A 405-nucleotide genomic window follows, 5' to 3' on the forward strand; every position below is an offset into this window, starting at 1 on the left:
GGAGACCATTTTCATCTCCCGAGCCAAGATCTATTATGATCGTTGCCTTTTTGGGAATTTGGGCTTGCGCGCCTGCAGTTTGCATTCCAGGCGCAATTCCGGCACTTGGGAAGGGTTGGGGTTTTTTTTTTTTTTTTCCCTCCCCTTCCTTGGCTTTGGCATCTCCCCACCTCTGCAGAGGCGGAATCCAAAAGAAGCCGTCCCCTTTCCGTGCCCACCTACCCTCCCGACCCTGGATCGAAGCGCAAGGCTCATCCACCCTTGGAATCCGGCGCATCTCAAGCCCGCGGGGTGGGTAGGTCGGTGGGAGCGAGCCGGCGGCGAATCGGCGCAACAGCTGGGACACCATCACCATCACCACCACCAACCCCGTCCGCCTCTGGGCGCGCAGCTGCCTCCGTCAGG

This window comes from Pseudonaja textilis, chromosome 12 (assembly GCF_049901715.1).
Source record: "Pseudonaja textilis isolate UNSWEBS1 chromosome 12, rPseTex1.2, whole genome shotgun sequence".
In the NCBI taxonomy this organism is placed as follows: Eukaryota; Metazoa; Chordata; class Lepidosauria; order Squamata; family Elapidae; genus Pseudonaja; species Pseudonaja textilis.